This window comes from Tympanuchus pallidicinctus, unplaced genomic scaffold (genome assembly GCF_026119805.1).
Source record: "Tympanuchus pallidicinctus isolate F22 unplaced genomic scaffold, pur_lepc_1.0 scaffold5, whole genome shotgun sequence".
NCBI lineage: Eukaryota > Metazoa > Chordata > Aves > Galliformes > Phasianidae > Tympanuchus > Tympanuchus pallidicinctus.
In genome coordinates this window covers 55,499,359-55,512,281 of record NW_026294769.1, presented here as the reverse complement: position 1 = coordinate 55,512,281, position 12,923 = coordinate 55,499,359, and the positions used below count along the sequence as shown (strand labels likewise).

General features: G+C 35.3%; 1 protein-coding gene across 5 annotated transcripts in view; it reads right to left on the bottom strand.

Moving 5' to 3' along the window:
• The window catches only part of VPS13B (vacuolar protein sorting 13 homolog B), a 415,034-nt gene that overhangs the window by 146,232 nt on the left and 255,879 nt on the right, over positions 1-12,923 (bottom strand). The window lies entirely within an intron of this gene.

Below are 12,923 nucleotides of genomic sequence, written 5' to 3'. Positions count from 1 at the left end.
AAACTTATCTGAAGGAATAAAAATTAAAAACAACATTTCAAGACAATGGAAAATACCTTCTTAACATAGAATTTCAGCAAAGTGTTGTGTCACAAAAATTCTTCTCAGAAGGAAACAAAAAGCATTTTTGAGTGAACTACATTACTTGTAGATTATGCAAAACTCTACTCCATTAGATTTAACAGAATATTTTTATTTCCAGCCGAGCTTGTGGAACAGTCACACCAGTTTTCAGCAGAACACTCAAGACAGCTTTTGTTCTAACCAGTACTAGAAGAGAGATCTGGAATGGCCTATTATTTCAATTTGCCTTCTCCTAACACAAGTAAGCCTTCAGTAAATGATCACGCTTCTTCTTCATTGGCAACAAGAGAATTTTATCCACAATACTTACTTTATAACGTAATAAAAAAGCAAAACTGGGCTTTTTTTTTTTTTTTTTTTTTTTTTTTTTTTTTTTTTAACAAGCTAGGACACAATGATACCTAATTATTTTTGTTTTGAATTCATGATCCAGTCACAGTGTAATCTATTTTTAATAAGTTGAAGTTTCAGCTTTTAGCTTGCATATGCCATCCAGTGTACTATTCCATTCTCAGTCATTGTCTTATATCAGAATTGTCATTTTGTAAATAAATGCTGTCTCCACAGAGAACTTAATAGTTTTGCTATTCATATAACCATTGAGATTAACAATCTAAAAATAAATAAGGATTAAAGCAGCACATCACAAACTGTGATGCATTCGCTGACGCAAGCTATAGGTATTAGTATGCAATCCAGAGATGTGTGATCAAATTCAAAATTAAGTCCCATTGCTGTCCAAACCCAAACACAGTTGAAACTGCTGATAGAATATGGTAGCGATTACGATAATTTATTATTTAATATGGTGGATATTAATAGAGGCATCCAAATTGCAGGAAAGCCAACAGTTCTGCCAAGTTGCTCTTTTCGAGGATGTGCGATCATACTGTTCTGTAGCCCTAATCCTGTCTAAAATGCTCAGCTGAAATACACTGAAAACATTTTATATCAGTAGTGGCACTTCAAAATTAAATGTGTTTTCTCAAAACTTAGGAATGTGTTTGTCAGCTTTTCACACAGAGAGATCTAACCACAACAACAACTGCATATTTTATTATTCTTTCAAGGAATTATTCCATTAATTTGTATGTAGTTTTGTTTTGTAGATTATTGTATGGTACAGCATCTATTTGCATGCTTTCTTAATGCAAATAAATACGGGAACATATGTTTTGTGAAACATTACTGAAAGTAAAGCACCAAATTGCATATTTTATTAAAAATGCATAAGTATACAAAATACAGAACATGATAATTTCATCTGCATAATGAATCATTCTCTCCTATACTTAACAGTAAAGAGTATTTTCCATTCACTCTTTTATGAGGAGTTTGAGAACTTGCATTAAGCCGCACAGAGAACTGCATTCCTTAGCCTTGTTCGGCACAACCATGACCTGGTGTACTGAATTCCTAGAATGAAATTTGGCTGCATGCATCAATTTGAAACTCCACATTGTGACAACAGCTTTCTTCCCCTCATAAATTACTTATTTAAATATAAAAAACAATGAAATCACTCTTTGGCAAACACACTTAGCTACAGCAAAATACATAGTGCTACCATTCAGACACAGGATACTGGTGCATTGCAAGGCTAGTATAAGGTATGTTTATTGGTTCTTTTCTTTTACTTCATCCAATTAGTGTTGTAAGATCTCAAGGACTGGATAACGCTGTCTGTAATGCTTTGGTATATCACAGCCTAACACCTTCATGCTCATATAAAAACTGCATTCTGCTCCTCTATTAACAACGTCTATATAATACAACCCTTTTCTTCTGCTCCTTTTGACGCACCTTTGAAATTTTCTACAGGTCACCCATTTAAAGATATACGTATGATACAAATATGTAATCAACAAGGAGTAGTTATCAATGCACTGACATTTTGATTAAACTCATTATTGCTCTCAGAAAGTACATGCTGCCAAATTCATACAAGATTCAAAATACTGCTCTGCACACAGAGACATCCACATGACCACACACTTGTGGCTTTCTTTACCAACTGTCTTTGTAAGTACACCCCCAGTTTAATTAAAGGTACTCCTTTTTAGAAGGATGAAAGTAAGTTAAAATAAAGCACAGTTGGCCTAATCACAGACACTATGAATGAGCTCTGCAGTCTTTCTCATTCTGTAGCTTTCAAAATCCCTACAGCAAATAAATCAGAAAAAAGAGTAAACAGATTAATGACTTCTCTTCCTCTAGAATAAAAGCAATATTACCAGCTGAAATGTGCTGGAGGAGTTTGATTTTAATTGCTTCTCTCTTCTGAATACAATCTTACTATCCCATCTAAACCTTTCAGCAGGTGGTATAGAGCACAACAGTTGATCAATAATAGTAAGATCATAAGCAAAGAAGAACATAAACATGCAACAGGAAAAGAAAAGAAATGCTTTTCTTTTAAAATTTATTAAGGCTGGGTTTGGCTTTTTGCATGTTTATAAAAGAAACAGCCCATGTTGAACCAGTTACTACACACTGCTGAACAGGCAAAATTCTGGGACTCACTGTAAAAAAGTTAAATCTCTTCACTTATAACTCATCTGAGATTTATAGAATAAGTAAATAAGCCAGGAAAATGGCATTTAAAGTCACAATTAAGAAATATTCACAGAGTTCACACATAACAGGTAATTTCTGTCAGCATTCAATAGATCTCTGTGTGCTCATTTCCCTTTCCAGGTGAAGAGATGACAAACAAATCTACACAACCAAATGAAAGGTTCTGCCCTGATGGTAAAATATGTTTCCTACTCTAATAGCAAAGGAAACAGACAGTAAGCTTGGATCAAAAAATATCTTCAACTTTACTGGGGCAAAACCAGTGGCATCTTGTCCTGTGCTATGGTGACTGAACTGGTGGTGTTGAAATCACTGACATTGTGCTCCTTAACTGCCTTTTTCTCATCCCATTCAATACAATTTCTTAACATATTCTCCCCAACAAGGCCACTGAACATGTAACAATAGGGGAAATGTGAAACAACTGTTTTTTAGGGAAGCAATAGGATGCTCCATTTAAAGTGAGATGCCACAGGGAATGATCTTAAGGGCAGAGAGAAATACATGAACCCAGGGCATCTCAACACCAGGCATTCAAAGTGCTGAGCTTTCATCAATAAAACCACTGACAGAAATCAGCTTTCTGATAAGCTGCAACATTTCTTTTTTTTTTTTTTTTTTCCCCTTCACTCTAAGAGCAAGTAGATGATATTGCCACAAAGAATCTAAAGCTTGAGCTGCTGGGAGAATAACTGAACTTCCCCCAGAATCACTGAACAGGTGCTACATAGGCCAATTCTTAAAACATGAATAAAATAAACTCTGAACCATGGCAGTTCATGATAGACATCTTGGATTTGTCTGAGTTTGGAGAAATTAAAAATGTGTTTGTGAGAATGAGAAGGAAAATAAAAAAAAAGAGCACAGAACAAGGCAGTTCAGAGGAGGAAGATGCTATCAGGGCACTAAAACTGAAGAAAAGCTGTAGCTAATAAAACTTTTTTTATTGCAAGAAAGAAAAAGAATGTATCCTCAGGCCAGAAGGGAAGGTCCTGGTAAATTTCTAAAATTTTGTACATAATTCTGCTGCAGAGCCTGACTTCCATATCTTTCATAAAAGTAACTTTGGCTTTGCTTTCCCACCCTGCCATCTGTCCCTACAGATACTCATCTGTAGCTTAACACAGTGTTTTATGATTTCTGGGATGACGGAAACAGTTTAATCTGGGTCAGCAGAACAGGCTCTCAAACACTCTTCTCACTGTCTCTGCTTTTTCCCCTCAGAACTATGCCACATGTGGCCAGCTAAGCTGCAGAAGAACTCTGTACACTTGCTAGCAGCATAACCTGGATTGGATGCCATCAATTTCTGTCTAGATAATTATTCTATCAAGTGAATCTGTCTTATATATAATTCTCATCTCAGCAATGCCATGATCAAATGCAAATAAGCTCAGTACATTATAACTCCTGTTTCATGCCTTGCTGATTAGCAAGTGATGCTATCTTGTTCACTTTCATTTTAATATTACAGTCAATCTTCAAAAGCCTCTGTTTCATAAGAATGAAACTTATGTTCTCCCTTATTAATTTCCCTTATTAGCTCATTAATATCATGCTCTATACAGACAGACGCACCAGCCTTCCCTACAGAATTCCCTACATAGTGGGTGAATTCTGTAGGGAATTCTGTGGGTGTCCTCTAAGTCGAAGTGGTTAAAATATTTAGCTTCAGTTTTGGAGGACCCCTGTAAGTGAAAACATTAGTCCTAGTTCCATGAGCAAAGTAAAAATGACCAAACACTTCTAGACATCTACACAGTTGACAAATGCATCACATCATACTAAATTTAAGGAAGAAGCTGGAATTAATTGAATTCCAATGGAATACTTACTCTAATCATCAACAGCCATACTTAGAACTACAAAACATACATATGCTTACAACTTTCCTAACTAGACATAAATCACCTTAAGAAGTGGATTACTTGTGAAATAACCATGCTGAAAAAAAGAAGACAAGTAGTGACTGAAACATAAAGAAAAACTTCTTGTGATTGTGCTAGGCAGTTTCAAACAATTGATACAGTTAAGCAATGGTCAAAGGAATAATTTGGATAATTATCCTGTCTTAATCTAATGCTGGTTAAATGCCTGACTTGTGTCTCTTAGGGCACTTTGGTTTCTTTTGCTTTCTTTGTAACTACGGTTGAATATCTTTGCTAAGAGAGAAATGGTACAAGTGTTAAAATGCTAAAGATGTCTAGGTAACTTAAAAACAAGCAGAAATTGAAGAAACTATGGAACTGAGGGCTTTCAAATAAAAACAAACAAATAAATAAATAAATAAACGAAGATTCTACTATGTATTTATATGTACACTAAGACATAATTCAAAACATGAATGTCAGAGTGCCTAGGGAAAAATCGAAAGACAACAGAATCTGCCTGTCTACAGACAGTCCAGACCCACAACCAGCCAGAACAGACAGTCCAATAGAAGAGCACCAAGGTTCAGATGAGTGTCATTGTGCGACATTCTCCCTAGAGTCCCAAACATATATTGACATGTCAGATATATGTTTAGAAAATAATGTTTTGAAAACAAGTTTGATTTACAGCTTTTTCAAGATACCTGAGCTTCAAGACATTTGAACCACAATGCAGAATTCTACTAATACATCAACTCCCTGAAGACAGTCGCACTAAGGGAAGGTAGTCATGCTACAGCTGTTTCTTGTAAATACCTCCAAGCCAGGTATTAAACAGTCACATATGAAACAAACAGGATCGGCAGAAACACGAACTGCCCAGTTGTTTATCAATAACTCTGTCTTCCAAAGAATGTAACAACAGTAATAATAAACTACCTAATTTCGTTCAGAAATCTTATCAGAATATGCTATTTCCTTTTTACTAGAACTTTTCAGCACAGCTGTTTCTTGCCAAGCTGTAGCAGACACGTCTTCCCTTACAATTACTTTGTAAGCTGTTCAGGCTTTTTGTAAATACAACAATACAGACAAAATCCCAGTTCTTAATGAAATTTCTCAGAGATGAAAACTGGAAAAATTTCAATTAATCACTTTTCTTTTGGCTATATACTTTGTGTCCTTAACTTGATCAGTTTCACTAGCTACTACTACTGAATTGCACAGATATTTTTTTTCACCCTAAACCATTTTAAAAGGACTGTTTTCCGTTGAGCTACAATAATATGGAAGAAAAAAGAGATTTTGCTTTGAACATACAGAAGAATAAATCTGGAAAAATGAATTTAATATTTTGCACAGGTGGCTGACATCCTGCCCCACAGCCCACCTCACCACCTCTCCCCCTCTCAAAAAAAAAAAGAGGGAAGAAGCTGTGGGCCCATGAAAACCTAGTGAGGTTCAATAAGGCCAAGTGCAGGGTGCTGCACTTGAGTCGGAGCAATCCCAGGTATTTATACAAGCTGGGGGAAGATCTCCTTGAGAGCAGCCCTATGGAGAAGGGACTTGGGGATTCTGGCAGACGAAAGCTGGACACGAGGCAGCAGTGTGCACTTGCAGCCCAGAAGGCAAACTGTGTTCTGAGTTGCATCAAAAAAGAGGTGGCCAGCAGGGAGAGGGAGGTGATTGTCCCCCTCTATTCTGCTCTTGTGAGGCCCCATCTGGAATACTGGAGCCCCCAGTACAAAAAAGACAGGGAGCTGTTGGAGAGGGTCCAGAGGAGGGCCATTAAGATGATCAGAAGGCTGGAGCACCTCTCTGTGAGGAAAGGTTGAAGGAACTGGGATTGTTCAGGTTGTAGAAGAGAATGCTCAATAGAGACCTCCTTGTGGCCTTCCAATACTTGAAGAAAGCATATGAACAGGAGGGGGAATGGCTGTTCACAATGGTGGATAGTGATAGGATACTTTTTAACAAGATTTATGTAACTACTTAAACATTTGTATTTTGAAATCCAGTGGGTACATATTTAGTGTTCAAAATAACAGCATTCCTCCACATCCACTAAGCACTGTGGTGGTTCCAGGTGAGTTCTACTCTAATCCTCCTTCCTAACCATTTAGGGAGGTCAGATTTTAGTGAAATGGAACACTACAAGGTTAGGATTGGTAGCGGCGTATTCATCATAAGAAGCCACAGAACATCTAAGAGGAATTACAGTAGATCACACATCAAACGCTTTGGCCTGGTGCCTCCTTTCTCTAGTCCTATAGGCAAGAAATGTTCTACATCTACAGCGAGGCGACCAGATATTTAAAAGTAGCCCCATGCACCAAGGGCTCTGATACTGTCATTTCCTGCAAATAAATCAAAGAACTTGTGTAGTGCAGTTCTTTTCTAGCACTGTATGTGGAACAGAATGATCCTGTGATGATAAGGCATAGAATGATAAAGTAATTTTAACCTGTCAAAAAAAGCATAAAACGAAACAAAGCTGAAATTTGCAGCTGTGCATTTAGATGCCATCTGGTTTAATGACTTTTGTAACTTTATTGTTTAAATTCCACAGCAAAAATAACAGCCTGAGCAAGCCTAAACTTTAAAAGATCAGTTTTTCATTTTTATACTGTTTAATGTTTAGACACTTTGAGGAATCTCATTATATTTTTTAAGCATTCACTCAAATTCAGGGAGCGTAGTATAAATATACAGTTGACAGACTGTATAAATGATAAGTATGCACAATTCCAAGGGAAGGTCTGCAGGATATTTTTGGATACCAAGTGTTTCTAGGAAAAACAAGTGGAAAAGAGTTTCTCTAAATAAGAGCCAGCAAGAACAGAGCTTGAAGAGTTTAACTGGGTGGGATGGAAGTCTGAGTGGGGGTGGAGGGTTTAGCAAAAAGAAGTCAAAATACAACAGAACCCAAACACTTCTGTGCTTTTTTGATTCATGGTAGACATAATTTTATCTCCAAACTTAAGGCTGTTTGGCTGTAAGAGCATCTTTAATTTTGAATTCTTAAATATTTCATGTGCGCTTGATTTACCACACAACTGAGTAAACAAGCTTGTGCTTTCACCATTGCTTTTATCCTGCACTGTACTGTGTTGTAGTTGGTTGTTTCACCTCGTTTAGTGATACAACAACTCATTATTTTCTGTTGGACCAGAAATTCACCTGGAAATACCAAGGTTGAGTTGCACTGAACACAGACTTTAATTTCTTTCTGCAAATTCTTTAAGTTATACAGGACTGGTACAAAGGTTAAATCTACAATACATACCGACTATAGTTTGACAAACAGACTTGAGGTGGGATATTTTTGCATTGTTGTGTCAGTATATCAAAATCATACCTAAAATTCAGTCAATTTCTGTAAGAAATATTATAGAACATTAGGAACAAATAAATACTGATTTTCCTTTATATTAAACAGTACCTATTATGCATATTTTCATATATTCATATTTTCATATGTATATTATAATAGATGTTTGCAGCACATATAGTACAAGGGGAAACAACTCTAAATCATGAATGTTTAACTGTTTAGCTTTCCAAATCACGATTCATGTTAACTTTGGCATAGATCAACCTTGCAAGATGCCACTTGTATTTCTTTTTCTTTTTGCAGAACAATTGCATTAATAATGCTGATTTTAAAAAAATATTGAATCTGAAAATGTAAGATATGCCAATACTAGTGGCATACCAGTAACAGCTTAACAGGTTTTCAGCATAAAATTACTTAAACAAGATGATGTACTTGCCATTCTTCAAAAATTATCACCTTTCCTTCTATTTTCCTCTAGTCCCTGCAGTACTTTTATTTCTTATTTATAATATCATTGGGAAACTGTCTTGGTAGAAATTGATGAAATATATTACCTTTCACGTTCAAAAACACTATTTTGTCTTCCTTAAAACATCATTAAACTATTGTTAATAGCACTTTCAAATTCAGTGTGAACTCATGATATATTGAAGGGGAGTTTAATCCTAAAAATGACTTCAGAGGGGAAGAAAAAGACAGACAATATACATTTTCTTCATTCATTATCAGAGATTCTTAGAGTGTAAAAGACAGCACTAATTCAAAACTACTTTTGGACAACAAAAATACCTCAGTAAATATTTAGGTTCAACCAGACGTACTCCAGTTCATAGGTTATGAAGCTGTAGCTGGCTGTTATTAAAACTAGATGTTTACATGGTTCTGAACTGCTCTTTTACATTCTGAAATGCAATAAATATATATTATGATCCTAGTATTTAGATTTATATGGATTTACTAACATCGTAAGTAAGATTTGAGCTGCCTCAGGTGTGTACCAAGACTAAGGCAGGATGGAAAATGACCCATTTAACCATGAACATAAAGGCAAGCTCAGAGCACTGACATGATCTTCTACAGAGTAATATGGGAAATTGAGAGATGTTGAGACAACTTTAGAAATGGAAGTAAAATCATCTACAAAGCAAAACAGGTAAGTTACTCACTGATAATCCAGTTGAAAAACTTAAAAATTTCCTATTGAAATCAGAATTAGCTTACTTGTGAAAATCACATTTGCTTGAACTCTTACAGGAAAGGTTTGTTTGCTTGTTTATTTAAACAGCCATTTACTCTCTTCCTGCACATAATTTAGGCTGCAAATTGTCATGATATTGGTAAATACATTCATGTCAATTCTCTTTGTGAACTCTGACAGTCCCTCATCAGACATGATGCATCTCTGTGTAAAAATTGCATCTACTGTATTGTTCTCATGCAAGGAATTTGGTGTACTCTTAACTCTTCCCAGTCCTTTCTCTTCCTCAAGTATGTTACACCTTAAATTTACACCCTGAATATTTCTATCCTTCTCCTTTGTCAATTAAATTCACCTTATTCAGTTATGCCCTATATAATGAATAAATCTTGAGTTCAGAGAAGTAAATGCAAATTCATATGTGCTTGTAAAATACTAAGGTTCTAGCACTCTCAGTTCCCTGAGAAAATTACAACTTGGAGTTCACATGCCTGTGGGCAGAAATTTTTACAACACAGTCAGAAGTTGCAGGCAAGACCTCTACTTTAAAAGAACTAATTCTTTCAATTCCGCATGTAGCTCCTCTTAGGGCAAATTTAGTATCAACCGATTGCTAATAAACACTTCCAGTTTGCTTAGTATAAATGGAAGCAGGATCATTATAATCCTTAAAGGAATTAAGGGTCTGAAAGGCAATTGTTTGAATTGCCTTTCTATCTTCTTTTCCTAAAATATTTGGACTTGAACAATCAAGACAGTGTTATCAAAACACGGGAAAAAACACAATCTACTAGATAAGTTTTCTCCGTTCTTTGTTTAGAGAATTCTCCTTGAACATTAAGTACAGAGTGCACTAGGACTCCCAACTTTTGTGTAACAATATTGGGTATTTGCAGGTTTCTTGTCAAATACTTGAGCCTAGGAAATTAATTCCCAAAACATTTAGCTTTGCTAAAGCATTGAAGTGGGTACTTTTCTGTTAGGAAACAATTTCTCCACCAGCATTTTCCAGTTTTTTTTTTTTCTGGTTTTGAGGGAAGGCTGAAACAGAGGAATGGTGTGCTCAACTACAGCATATTTTGGTTTTGGAAATTATGATATACCTCTTGAAGGTTTTACACCAGTTCTTTCAGGAACTTAAGGTAAAACTTTTAGGTACGTAACTACTTGAACCACTCCTAAAAATCAAGCATATTCTCCTTGACTAACTTAATCTAGATCACAGTTTTCAAGAATTTTGACAAGGAGTATAAAATTCTATAAGGAGATCTAAGGAGGCTTTCTAAAGAAAAAATTAAAAAAAAAAACAACAAGAAAAGCATAAATGATGGTGATTATGAGAACATTCGGTGTTTTCAGTGTTTTACTTTCTGTCTGGAGCAAAAAAACCCAAAACATAATTAAAAGAAGTACAAATACCCAGGTTCACTACAGGGCCCATTTGGGAAACAGCAAATTATGTCATCTGTATTTAGTTTGAGTCTAGTTTAGTAAATACTTCTTAGTTGCCTTTTTTATAAGCTGCAATGCAAGAAAAATGCAAGATTTGTTAAAATTATTTTTAGAAAGCAACTTTTACAACTGTCTCAGTTGCATAATACAGTGGGCTTTTTTCTCTAATTATGCCAAGAAAACCATTACAAGCTGTCTGAAGAATAAAGTGTACAGAGAGATGTTTTGAACCAACACATAGCAAACAATTGTTTTCCTCTCCATTTCTGTTGAATATGTATATGCACATGCACATCCTGCCATACACTGGGAAACAGAACTTTCAGATTCGCTTTGCAGCTAGACTGGCTCGTCTGCAAGTTTCTTCTTGTTCTTTGAAAAATGATCTCACAAAGATCAAATAGTACTATTCAATAACCTTTGATTATCAGGAAGAGTTCAAATATGTTCTGCTCCAATTCTGCAAAGAAAGGATATATCTCCATACATTCCTATGTTCTATTAATATCACCTCTAAACTGGTTTGTATTTTATTGCTGGGGAATACAGACTAAATGAAGTACTTGTGATTTATGTCAATCACTGACATTGTACTCAACAGAGATGGCTAATACTATCTCTGTATTTTATTACTTGCACTTGTGTTAGCCATTAACATACCAGTGTTAGCCATTGCCTTCTCACAGGAAAAAAACAACCAACCACCAAAAGCATCAGAGGGCATGAAAAATGTTTTGAGAGGCTAAAGAATGTTACATTTATCTTTGTGTCCCACAGCTAATAAACCCCATAAGAATACATGAACCAGTCCTTAATAAATAAATAAAAGCTTCTGACACGCAACAAAAGCCCTGTATCTTGCTGTTTATTCTACTGTATTCTACTGTTATATCTTACTGCATTCTACTGCACCATAATCAGGCTTAATAGCAATAGAGGTAAAGTATTAGTACTGCATAGAATAAGCTTAAGCATCGGAAGAAACATTAAGCATGACTTTTGTCTACCCTTAACGCATATGAGCACTTAGCTCACTTGGAAAACCAGTAAGGGCTGGGAACTACGCTCACTTAAACAATACTGTTTGAGTTATTTAGGATAACTGCAGTTAGAATTTAATTTTGCCATGAGAGTTTGGAATTGTATCCCTCCAAGTAACATGTTCAAAGTTCCTTCCTAAACTGAAGTAATATGTCATTAGTCTGTATATTTCTGATAATCCTTTTTGGAAAGTAATCCAAAACCTTACCAGGAAAACTTGAAAACGTTAAGTAGAAATTACTCTGGCAAACTGCTTTGAAAAAGAAAAAAAATCTTCTATCCCAAAAGCAGTTCAAGAACTGTGGTATGAATTTGTCATAGATAAAACCCTGTGAGGGACATCAGAGAACCCACAAGTATCTATGGAATGAACCACAATCTGTATACAGAAGTTAACAAATGTCTCATTACAAATGGGATATGGTTTTCCCAGTACCAGAAGCACAGAACTTGCATTATATTTAACTTGAGATCCTGTTATAATTAAAAATACTACAAAGAATAAAAGTCTGCTTAATATATTACTGGAAAATACTTTTCAACAAACAAAACATTTGTTGAACCAAATGTGATGGAAGTTATATTTACTCACAGACAGTTGGGAAGAAAACTGCAATAGAAAAACAAAACTTTTAAAGCTTTCTGGATTTATTTTAGAATAAATTATTTACCACAGCCAAGTCCTTTTAATGTTAATTTTCACTGTAAAGAACAGAAAAGTGACCTAGAAATGGTCATTCAATACAGGATATATTTTTAAGAATCGGCAAAGGAAACCCAAGGAAGAAACTACGGCGTTTGAGTAAAGTAAATGAACTTTACTGTATTTAAGTAAACTGCATACGAGGGCCACTCCGTCTCTTAAAATGACATTAATTTCCAAGGATGGAGTTATTATTTCTTCCTACACTAATAGAAAACCAGACACCTCCTTCTCTTCCTTCCCAGCATTTCGCAGTAACTGGCAAAATACTAAAGATACTTGGTTAGAGAAAAAAATTAAAGGGAGGTAACTTGAAAGAGGGAAAGAAATGTGAAAACTGCAATAATGTTGCCTTCTAACATAAACCATACAGCCCAACTCACATAAATAACCCGTTTTCAGGTCTTTTTATTTTCTACTTTTACAGTTTATCTGCAAAAATTTTCATTGCATTCAAGTTGCTGAGTATCTAAAATGTGAAAGGTACACTGGGATTTTTAAATGATATTTAATGTCCCTTTTCTTTGCCTCTGTGCCTTTTTTGTTTACCTCTTAAAATTGTTACAGAATGTTTAATAATGCCAATGCTGAATCTGAGAATTTTATTTAAATTTCTAGTTCAGTGTCAGAATCTGTGCTCTGTTTCAAAAGGCACGGTGG